The sequence below is a fragment of the Diaphorina citri genome, unplaced genomic scaffold (genome assembly GCF_000475195.1).
Source record: "Diaphorina citri unplaced genomic scaffold, Diaci psyllid genome assembly version 1.1 scaffold164, whole genome shotgun sequence".
Lineage (NCBI taxonomy): Eukaryota > Metazoa > Arthropoda > Insecta > Hemiptera > Psyllidae > Diaphorina > Diaphorina citri.
In genome coordinates, this window is record NW_007377601.1 from 261723 (window position 1) to 272818 (window position 11096).

An 11096-nucleotide genomic window follows, 5' to 3' on the forward strand; every position below is an offset into this window, starting at 1 on the left:
GTTAATACATACATCTAACGATCTAACATCAGGGTAGTCAGTACCCCAATCTTATTTTATCACAAAATCTCTTTCTTTTTTCTTCCTTATTAACCCACGGCTAAACGACTCTAGTAAAGTATGCACATGTTACGTAATGCGTATAAACTACTCTGGTCCATACATAGCAAAGTATAAGAAACATTATTATTCTACTGAAGTATCTCGACCACTTTCTTAATATTTTATGTATATGTCCCTCAGGGTTGTCGTTCCTATGGGGACCCGGCGGGGATTTATGCCGACCATAATATACGTGACACAACGCTGTGGTGTACATGAAATCTTATTAAAACGTTCAAGACGCAGAGTCTAACCGGCGTCCTGTACGGGATTCCATCTAACAACCATACAATCTGATTACGTATCATCTGGGGCCCGAATTTATACATAATTGATTTCCCCTTCAACTAGTAATAACGTTCCTCGTCTAACTTAACCCCCACGTAGCTTGCCCCCTGTCGTTTTCACCGTATATTGAATAAACCGGAGTCAAGCAGAGTATTTTTAACCTTTCCATATAAAATATATTTGAGGTATGACAGAGGTCTATCTGTTATGTACTACAGTATAACATATTGTTATATGAACGACTAACAACAGTAGAGGTGTGATCTACCTTAAATTTCATAAGTTCATTTTTTTTTTTTTTTTTTTTTTTTTAAGATACAGTGTAAGATAAAGTTCGTTTAGGATAGGTACCTAAAGGGCGGGAAACAAACCCTGGCCAAACCAGCACTTTTAAAAATAGCAATGATTTAGATCAGCAAAAAATAATCAAGTTCCTATACTTAGGTAAATATCTTGTAGTAAATGATGTAGGCATTGCTAGATAATTACCTATCTAATTATCTTTTATGTACCTACCCCTGTCTGGCCTTTTTCAAAGCAGACCTTTGGAACATTTTTTAATACTTTCATTCTTTTAATACTTTTTCCCACCGGTACCTAAACTTATCTACCTTGATTATGTTATTACACTAAACGAGCAGAATTTCCATGACACAGTTCTTTATGAAATGATTTAGTATTATCTTTATTCAATCCACTAATACACAGCATTTGATTCACTCTCAAGGCCCTTTCACACCTGAAGGTACATATACTCGTAGTTATTGGAGAGTTTTTGCACCGCTAACTTACGCGATAACCGAAATGTAAGACGCAAGTTTCTGCACATGCGCAATAACGAGTTTTCTTCAGATACCGTTAAAGAGTTTAGTTAACGGGACGCTAATTTTGGTTGCTAAAGCTCGCTATTATAGATTGCACGACGCGAAACGCGACGTCTTGTAAATTTATGTTTGAATGTTTGAAATTTCACAACTGCAGAGTGTTGTACATACAAGCCCGAGTTCCATAAAAAAATAAATAAAAATAAAATAAAATAACAAATAAAAACATTATCGAAAGAACAAAAGGAAGACTCGAATCTGCTGAAATCAGCAGTTTGCATTGTCTTACAGGTGTGAAAGGGCCCTTAAACTTCATCGTTAAGAACCGGTAATTTGTGTTATGTGTTTAGTAAAATTTTATAAATATGATAGTGATAAATATACAGGGTTGCTCATGGTTTATTTCGATCTACGGTATTTTCTGACAGCTGAATAGTATGGAGATCGAAGATACGCTATTACGCTATGCTTGTATCAAAATAGGTCGTTCTCCGCTCAATACTTACACCTCGCTAAATTTTATGGCTTTTGACTTGGTCTTGAAGCATCAACCTTTAGATTCTGAGTCTATCACGCTAATTATCACTGAGGTTTGAGTGAAGATTTCTTTTTACTTCAGCCATACCTACCTATAGTTAAAATTACTGTAACTGTGTAATGTCCAAAGAGTCCAAGACTAGTCAAGTAGTCAAAGGATACGTCCTTTTGGAAACGCCACTCCATCATTTTTTATTTTTTTTTAGACACCCAAATATCTGTACCATCCAGTACAAAGTCCCTACACGTCGAATTTTATATCATCGCGAACATCGCAATTAGGCCACATCACAACAATTATTATCATTATTACAATAATCATGATAATTCAATAATCATCAAAGAAAATAAACTTCAAACATCTTGAAGGAGGATCATGACCCTCACGAACATTGAATGTTGAAACTCACTGTTTTCTCTGAGACCTTAATATGAGTGGTATAACCCCATTGTCGTAGTGGTATTACCCCATTCCTTTAGCTTTAGCCAATAAGTGGACCACGCGTAAAGACCAACTTGGTGAAGCTTTATAAAGACTTTGTGGTGGGTAGAATAATCTTTGTGAAGTGTACAAGGTCTGGCGCATATTGGAAGCATATTTGCGCGATGCCATGACGCCAGAAAATTCAGACCTTTGAAAATGATATACGGGTACATAGACCTTTTACATTCTAGGACAGGAGTTTCCAACTAGCGGATGTGGCCCGCGAAGCTTTTTTGAGATCTGTACAAACTTACTCCTGTTCTAGGAGGCCAAGCGTTACTGAAAGTCGCGTGACTACGCTTCCTATGTGCGGAAGGCCTAAAGATCCCTACAAATATTGTTAAGTACTTCTTTGATATCTAGTGACTCCTTTCGGGTAATCTTTGGAACATCGGGGGAAAATGGTATGCTGTCTCGAGTGCCACCCACACCAGATGATCAGGAGTGCGACATGGACTCTTGACTGTGGAAGGTGAACACTAGACGAGTTCGATATTTAAGACTGCGATCGACCTTCCATGCTAACCAGGCTGACATCTAACCTTTTAATTAGAGCTTCATTTCCATGGTTAAATGCTCAGAGCATAGAATTTCATGCCTCGATGAGGATTCAAATTAGCGTCCTCCCACTTACCAAGCGACTAGTAATAGATTGATCATGTGATATTGTTTACTCGATTGTGTAATTATGGAATGATAAATTTATTCAAATATGTATTTAATCATAAATTCTAGTAACATTGAAACATCCATCAAGTGCACACATCAAACATCCATCTATTCTATCAAGGCAGGTTCTGGTCCAATCATTTGATGCATCATAAGATTCATAATGCATACTTGCATAGGATCTCTATCATCTCTAGAATTCCTTCTTTCCTCCGGAAATAACAAGACTTTACTGTTTATTCCTAAGGTGCCAGTACACTGTAGACTTTTTTGCTAAACTTGGTCTCGCAAGATCATCTCTACGGGTCTAAAGAGTCTTCCAAGTTTGTAGAGTAATGTACACAGGTCAGAGCGTTCTCTATACTCTCGGTAGAGCGCTCTATGATCTATGTGTAGTGTGTACCTACACTACTCTACGAAATGGTAGACTCCGTAGAGTCGACCTCACGAGACCAAGTCTAGCGAAAAAGTCTTCAGTGTATCGGCACCTTTATAATAAATCAAAATCTCTTATAATAAAATCATGGTAATGCCAGTAGTTTAACAACCTTGCATAATACCAACAGAAAAGAAGACATAGATATGTTCAACAGATAGTTCATAATCGAAAAATTAGTGAATTAGTGAAAAAAATAGGGAGAAGATTAAAAAAATAGTGTTGGCTAATGAAAGAGACATATCTATCTCTATCTATGTATATTACCTATGTAGATATAACATACATAGGTAGTATCTAGATATAACATACATATGTTTGTAGATATAACATACATAGTATGTAGATATGACATATATAGCTTTATATGTTATATCTATAAAATTCTACATAGTAAAAACCTATTATGAATTGAGCACATAACTCTTAACTTTGGATGTTCACACACTTGACTCCTTAACCCTGAAGATTTTTTGGTGGTGAAGATTTTTAGTGCCCACATAGACTACAAACATAGGTACATGACGTACAAATACCGACAAAGCTACCTCTTTTGCTGACTTGCTCTAACGTTAGGCAGGTATCACAACTTTATGCCAGTAGTTGGTACTAATTAGTAATTACCTAGGTCTCGTATAGGCTCGTAGTAACGGTCATATCTATCTATAACTAAGATCACAAGGTATCTCTCGGATGACATTGGATTTGAATCTATTAACACAAAAGGTCAACGAGTAAACTTTTTTTTACTTCTCGGTGCATTCAACCAGCCTCCGAGGGTGGAGATCTTTGAAATGAGGCCGGGGTTAGATAATATTGGGGTTAATGTACCAGTGGTTGGTAGTAATTACTAATTACCTAGGTCTCGTATAGGCTCGTTGTAACGGTCATAACTATCTATAAATAAGATCACAAGGTATCTCTCGGATGACATTGGATTTGAATCTATTAACACAAAAGGTCAACGAGTGAACTTTTTTTACTTCTCGGTGCATTCAACCAGCCTCCGAGGGTGGAGATCTTTGAAATGAGGCCGGGGTTAGATAATATTGGGGTTAATGTCATCTTACCGTTCTTTCTAGGAAATTCAACCACTTCAACTATGCACAAGGCCGAGGTGAGTGTACTATGTACTAGCCTTAACCACATGATGTGTTGGTCACCTGATTTGTCTATTATTGACTAGGTCAGGTCCATAGTTTTTTTTTTTTAAATAAGTAACCATTTATTAACAAATACTACACGGGATGTTTAAAGAGAGAGTGTCTAAAGAGATGTTTCATATTTAGTGGAGATGTCTAAAGAGATTGAGATATAAATAAGCCTTAACCACATGATGTGTTGGTCACCTGTTTCACCTGATTTGTCTATTATTGACTAGGTCAGGTCCATAGTTTTTTTTAAATAAGTAACCATTTATTAACAAATTTAATACTACACGGGATGTTTAAAGAGAGAGTGTCTAAAGAGATGTTTCATATTTAGTGGAGATGTCTAAAGAGATTGAGATATAAATAAATGCCGTTTCTTTGTTTTATGTCATAATTTTTGGTGCTCACTGCAGCATTGTAGCTAACATCTCAATAATCCTAACACCCAATGTTTACCTATACCATGCTGGCACCGGTCGCTATGTGCATTTATATTACATATGTAGGTACTCATTTTCCTTACGGGCTCTAAGGCCAGACACTCACTATCAGGTAGACCTGACAGGTACACCTGATCAGGTTCACCTGTCAGGTTTACTTGACAGTGTGTGTGCTTATCAGGTGGACCTAACAGGCGGATTTTATGAAAACTTGAAAACATATCCCTTAATACAGAATACACAAGTGACCCGGGCCAGCAAGTGTGGTCGCGCTATCACGCCCAAAGAGGAATCTCCTGGGTGGAATCAAAATTAGGTCCAAAAATTAAATAGGACTAAACTGTGGCAAGTGTGGCAGTCACTTTGTGAACTCTGTGAAGTTATTCCATTTCACGCCGTCTCAGAGATGGTACGGGCGAACTCCTTGAGTCTTTTATTCTAGAAATGTCTCGTTCTAATGAAAGAGCTTTGTGGTGAAACCGTATTTCACAACACCGCTGTGGTTACCACAGAACTTGACATGGTTTCATTCATCATCTGGTGAAGTGTGGTGTACGCTTTAAGTGCGATGAGTTTTCGGTAACACTGACTCTATGGTACGAAGTTGGTCTCACCTACTCCACTTCGTAAACTTGGAATGTTAATATACCAAATCATGAGGTGAAAATACATATTATGATCAAGCTCTAGTGGGTGCAAAAGTTCAAAGATAATTGACAGATATCTCTTTTAAGGTGACAAGAAGGGCGGGTGAAGACAATTTCACAATCGGCTTTTCGCACTCAACTGATGGAAAGTTTGCCCTTTTACGCTTTCGAGAATCCATAGAAAAGTGGAGCATTAAACAGATCTCTGGATGCTCCAAATTTTCGGAGTCTAGCCTACAGTGAAAAAGAAAAATAAAACTTGAGGGGATCCCCGTACTTTCGTATTGGAAAAGATTTTAGGATTTGGGCACACCTTTACATTAGGTATATTGGTGGGCAGTGGGTACTAGGTACATTTTACGACCAATATTTTCAGCTTTTGGTTTTTGCTTTCGAATCTTCCAGGATGAAGAAGAAACGTTCTAATCAGATTGCTTTTGGAAGGCCTGGTTTGAAATTTTGGTGTCGGTGTCCTCTAAAATTGAAATTTCTACTGTTGGTAATTTCCGTATCAACACAGCTTTCGAAATTTATCATCTAAATCCTTTTACGCAAACTGATTTTGATGGACTTTTTCAGGTCATAAAGATCTTGCTTAGTGCAGGTAGTGCCAATGTTGTTGCACACAAGTAGATGGGCCTCGTCTTGTGTTTCGCCACAATCACAAAGGTCTCCTTGAGTTTCCTCCGAGTACCCCCACTGCTGATAACGATTGTATGATTTGCATTTACGCATCCGAGTAGCGATAGTGACCAATATTGCTTTTCTCTTTTTATTGGTTTGAGTACCTACCTATGTGCCTAATTTGGGAACCTTAGTAGGTAGGTACCTTGGAGACACTTTCCACCAAATGGTTCACTTCAAAACACGTAGGTAAAAACCTCTGATCACAACAACAAAAAAACTTCTGTGATTACGTAAATATGAAGAGACCTGTTACCAAGTTACATATCTCATCTCATTGTTCAACATCAAACCTATCTCCACTGAAAATCAACAAGAGATCCATCTCCCCAAAAGTAGGACTGGCGTAATTGTACATAACTGTTATTGTAGTCACAGAGGTGACTCTTCACCTTATAGAAGAAGACCTTATCAGTCACAAGTCGAAACATTACCAAGAATACCAAGATCATCGAATATTACGTAAACTATAAACGAATTATCTAGGGAAGAATGGAACAAAAAAACGTTAGCAAATATTTGGACCACATTATGAATGGAGCCAAGTTGCAAAAAAAGAAGAAAAAATTTAACTTGGTAGAAATACATATATCACGACGTAGGACTGTAGGTAGATGGGTTGCTAAACGCAACAAAATCCCATGGTCAAATAAATCTATCATCGATTTCACCTTTGCAAAATAGCAAGGTTTATTTTTTCGACAAAAAATATGTTTCTGCTTTATTGTACATTTTTTTTTCTTTTTTTTTTCAAGAGATTTGATAGAGGGAACTGTAACTGCTAGAGCCTTATCGTTCCGAAATCGTAGAGAGAAGGAAGACAGGATAGGAGAAAACCAGCCGTTCCGAAAACGAAACTCATGTCTTCAGGATAAAATCCGCCTCGGGGGAGAATTAAACCCGCGACCTAGGACTTAGAAGGCAGACGCTCTACCCTCCAAGCTAACTAGACTGGCTTTGTACAAATAAATAAGCATTTATAAATTAGAAGGATATAACAACGAGTATTCCACAGAAAATGAAATGATATAATTGCTATATCGAAAAAAAAAAATACCAAAAATTGATAGGTACCTACATATTTGGATATTTGTGTACCTATAATTGCAGAAACGTCTCTGGTTTAAAGTAGGGTAAGCCCACTTGGAAATCGGCACAGAGGTCAAACCTCTGGGAGATACATGAATGTCATAATTACCACAGACATTGCACAGAGGTAACGACGTGAAGAAGACAAAAGAAAGTCACGTTAGTCATGTAGCTCCAAGCTGTGCAAGAATTAGTTGGTCTCGCCAGTGGAGGAGTAGATAACCTAGCAGTGAAGGAACATTTTTTAACCAACGAAAAAATCCAACTAAAACTTCAAAAAATCTGGTGTGAACATCACACGACTTTCCTTATCCTATTGAATGATGCTTATTTGAGTGTTCTTTTAGCGTGTTTTGGCACTAAAATCTGACCATCGAAAATTTGACCCGATTACATTACTTTCCTTCCTATAGGATAAGGAAAGTAAAAAGGAAGGACGGGCTAAAAATGGAGAAGACGAAACATAAAAGGTGTGTCCAGTGTCCACACATAGTTGATCGACCGTCGATCGATGTGAATCAAAGTCGACTATGTGTGGACACACCTTAGGGTTAAATGTGAACAATTTTAAATTCTGGCTGCTGACTGTCGATTTGGTAGTTTCGGATGTGGAAAAAAAAAAAAAAATTACCTACCTATTTGTGGAAAAAAAGAAGCTAATACGTATCACTAATTCAGAAATTGAACAACATAACCTTGATAAAAACTCAACACATCAAAAAAGCCAAAATCTGGATATCAGTAATATCAAAAGAAGTCACAAAAGATCTCTCCAGATCACAGTGACATAGGGCGTTTATTATAGCCGATGGCCCTACTTATACCAATATCAAAAGAAGAAAATATGTGAAAATTTGAAACAAGATTCCAAGACTTCTTTCAACTATGCATATGTATTTCTAGGAGTCGCCGATGGCCCTTTTTATACCAATACCGATATCATCAAAAGAAGAAAATATGTGAAACTTGGAAAGGAGATTAAAAGACTCCCTTCAAATAATCATGTTTCTAGGAGTCGACACTGAGTCACGAGATCTCCCACATCATCATCACGAGACACCGAAAAAAAAATAACAACCTTGCATAATACCAACAGAAAAGAAGACATAGATATGTTCAACAGATAGTTCATAATCGAAAAATTAGTGAATTAGTGAAAAACAAGCTGAGTCCGTCCCTCCGGGAATTTTTTAGCCCCTAGTTTATTCGATCGTGATTAAAGAAAATCAGTACCTATGTACCTACCTAATTTGTTTATTATCTCAGTAGATCTATATAAATATCTTTTAGTAGGTAGGTATGTCTCTTGTGAGCCTGTCGAAGCTCCCATACATATCTACCTAGGTTCTAGATTTTGTATTGGAAGTTTTATTTCTACACTAGGTAAAGCTCAAAAAGGATGAAGATCAAACCGAGCGGGAATCGAACCAGTGACCTAATACTTACACGCTACCTTGTAAGCTAACTAGGCTGGCACCTCGCCTACTACCTATGATAAATGCAGGTTATTGGTGCTTTCTCAGGTTACCAATAACAAGGAAATACCAAAACCAATAACTACAACAATCAGAACACGCCAAAAATGCTACAAACATTACAAAAACGCCAACCAGTGAAGAATACAACCATTAGAACACGTCAAAAACGGAAGAAAGTTAAAAATTTCTTACCATTAGGTACGCTGAGAAATTAGGAACTCCGGGATTATCGAGACGAACCACTAAACAATTATGCTGAACTTTATGATTGATGGCACCGAGTCACCCTGACTTATTCGACTGATGGGTTCACACCAAGATAATTAGATGTGTCAATATAATAACTCGCCCAGGGGCGGTCACGAACCGGGCCCGGGGGCTAAAGCCCGCCACTCACGATTTTATCGCATGCGATGATCGATGGATTGACCGGTAAAACTCATCGTGTGTGGCGAGCGAACTCTGCGAAAGGTTTTTTTCAAGAGGTTTAATAGAGGGAACTGTAACTGCCAAGGCCTTATCCTCCCGAAATGGAAGAAAGAAGGATGACAGGATGGGAGAAAGCCAGCCGTTCCGAGAACAAACTGTCTTCCTTCGCTTTCGGGACGATGAGACCTCCGCCTTTATACTTTTCTCTATCAGACGGATCAGACCCCTTCAAAAAAGTAAAAAAAAAAATCTTTTGGGGGGGAAACTGAGGAGCCTGAGCCCGGAGAACATGTTACCAAATGAAACCCCTGAGATCGGCCCTAATAAAGCCATAGACTGGTATACGCACACAGTAAGTGTATTTCTTGTGAATTTCATATATGTTCGCTGTATGAGCGAAATGTAAACAGTACATACTAAACTTCTAGGCACTGTAACGTCTTGTGTCAGCAGTGGTTGTGTTAGAAGGTGTGGTGTGGTGTGTTGTGGTGTGTATAGAGGGGAGTTATCATGGGAAAACATTTTGGTCAAGCAATATGTATTATTTCACGAAGATACCTACTTTGGTGGACGTGGTGGTGTAGTGGTCAACACGATCGCCTGCTTATCAGGAGGACTTGGGTTCAACTTCAACGCCAGTCAAGATATGGCATTTTATCTTCAACATTGCTTAAGATTTCGACCACAGTAATAGTTAATAGCTTACTGTTGGGGTCAATGTTCTCTGAAGTAAGCTAAAGCGAAAAAGTCATTTTACCCCAACAAAATGTCACTTTCTCTGTAAAATGTTGAGGATAAAATCCCACAGCCCACAGCCCATACCTCGGCTTCGACTGGGATTGAACCCAACCCTTCCTCATTATCAGGTTCCACCGAGACAGATTTACCAGTCAGTTTGTATCCGTCACAGCTCCACCACTGTTGTGTTGTGGTCAAGAAAACACTTCGACGTATTCCACTGTAAATAGATTGCTCAAAAAGCAGAATACTTAGTAGGTCATTATGCGATGGACAATAAGTAAACATAAATAGAACCATGATGGACTTTTCAAAGTAAACTATTCTGGTGACTCAAGGCTAGAAGTCGAGTGACGATTTCAAGTGATATTGCGCCATTGTCGAAACCTATTGAACGTCCAGATATCTATCCTAAGTAGGTATACCCAAGTACCTACCAACCCAAGTAGAAATAGTATAAACAAAATGTTCTTCGGGAGGTAGGTAGGTATAGGTACCTGGGTAAGAATAACTGTGAGGTATGTAGGTACCTACATAATACATACGTTCACTCGGAACGAAAAAAAGATGAGTGTTTCACCGCCGTTTTTTTTTCGTAGCGATGAAACAACTGCTACATTGGACGCTTGTGGTCTGTGTCGTAGCATGCCCATCCCGTAGTATGCCTCTCATCAGATGGGCGAGAAGAGACATGGGGTATGTAGGTACATAATATACATGGGGTATGTAGGTACATAATATATACGTTCACTCGGAACGAAAAAATTGCCGATGCGAAAATTTTTCAATAACTTGCCCTTCATCTAGGTTGATAATTTGATATAAATAATTTATAGGGTTTAAATTACAGGGTGTACCTATGCGAAGAGAAAAATATCATCCATCCGTATTTTTTACTTTCCTTATCCTGTAGTAAGGAAAGTAATGTAGGTAGGTAGGTATTTTTTTTTACTTTCCTAGGAAAGAGGAAAATATCAACCATCTTTCATCCGGATTTAGCCACTTTGATAGCCAACGTCCAGTAATGGACATGGAACACAAAGAAGAAGGAAAGAAGGTAATATATTCGGGTGATTTTTTTTTTTTTTTTTTTTTTTTAA